Here is a 1,774-nt window from a genome sequence, read left to right on the forward strand (position 1 = left end):
ATGATATTATTTTACATTTAGTACTTTTTTTTTTTTTTTTTTTTTCTTTATATAATTATAGAGGGAATACATAATATAGTCGTCTTATTTTTATTTTTTTAAAATTTATGTATAAAAAAAAAAATTGTATATTTTTCTCCTGTATAAATTAAAACCACAAAAACTATTAATATATTTTTCTATTTTTTTTTATGGATCTTTTTATATTTGTTCTTTTCTCATAAGGGTAGAAGGAATTAATGATATAATTTTATTAAAAATTGAATATTTCTTAAAGAGGTACACATTTGGTAGGGAAAAGCGCTTTTCTTTTTTTTTTATTCTTAACATATAAATTAAATAAATAGGTAAAAAATGAATATATAAATAAATATACACATATATAAATAAATAAATATATAAGTATATATATATATATATATATATTTATTTATGTGTTGACCTTTTTACATTTAAAGATATTTTAGTGAAATAATTTTATATGAATACAATTTTGTCATTACACATTATATATTTTTCTCTTGTTTCAATTTTGTATATAATTATTTTTTATACATAAATAATAAAAATAATATTTATATTTTAAACTTCCTACATATATTCTTTTTTTCTTTATTCTCTCTATATAAAGAAATATTTTGAATTATAAGCAAATACATAAACATATATATAATTGGTTATCATTTTTATATACATATACAAAAAAAAAAAACAAAATAAAACCATATATATATATATATATATATATATATAAATTTTTATAATTATACTTAAAAACGTTGTTTTAACATCTATATTAAATAACATATTATATATTTATATGTATAAATTTAAATTCATTAATTTAATAAAAAAAAAAAATTACCTATATTTTTATGGTAATATAATAATATAGTACATAAAAATATATATTATTATTTCTTCAACTGATTTTTTTTATTTTTTGGGTACATATATATATAATATATATAAAAAATATGAATACCCCCACAAATTGTACGAAATATAACATATATATATTATATTAATATATATATATATATTATACATATATATATAAAAAAAAATGTATCTATCTATATAAATAAATATATATATAATATAATATATATATGTTATATTTATATACAAATGATATCATATATTTTTAACATGTACATATATATATTTAAAAATTTGAAAAAAAAAATAAAATAATAAATAATTATTTTTTCATGTATTTTTATAAGTTTATATATATATATTATATATAATAATATTTTTACAATTTATTATTATAATAATAATTATTAAATAATATATATATATAAAATTATGTTATTAAAAAAGAAAAGAATTTCTTAAGAATAGAGTTCTTAAACGATTTATATATTATATATAATTATGTATTTTAAATATACGTATTTTAATATATATGTATATAATTGATTAAAAAAATATATCTATCTATATATATATATATATATTCTACAATTATCCTTCTTTTTAAATAGCTATATGTAAAGGTAAGTGAAAAAAAAAAAAAAAAAAAAATCAAATAAAATAAAATAAAATATATATATATATATATATATATATATATATATATATGTGTATATAATGTGTATATAATGTTCACATATATTTTTTAGATGCAAATTACTTAGATATTTATAAAAACAAATATAATATAATAATTGTTATCTTTTATGTACCTCTATTTATTAAAGGACTTCTTGTTTCTATCTTTTTTACAAAATGTTTCAAGAATGGATCATCGTAATATCCTAATTGA

The sequence above is a fragment of the Plasmodium gaboni genome, chromosome 6 (genome assembly GCF_001602025.1).
Source record: "Plasmodium gaboni strain SY75 chromosome 6, whole genome shotgun sequence".
NCBI classification, from domain to species: domain Eukaryota; phylum Apicomplexa; class Aconoidasida; order Haemosporida; family Plasmodiidae; genus Plasmodium; species Plasmodium gaboni.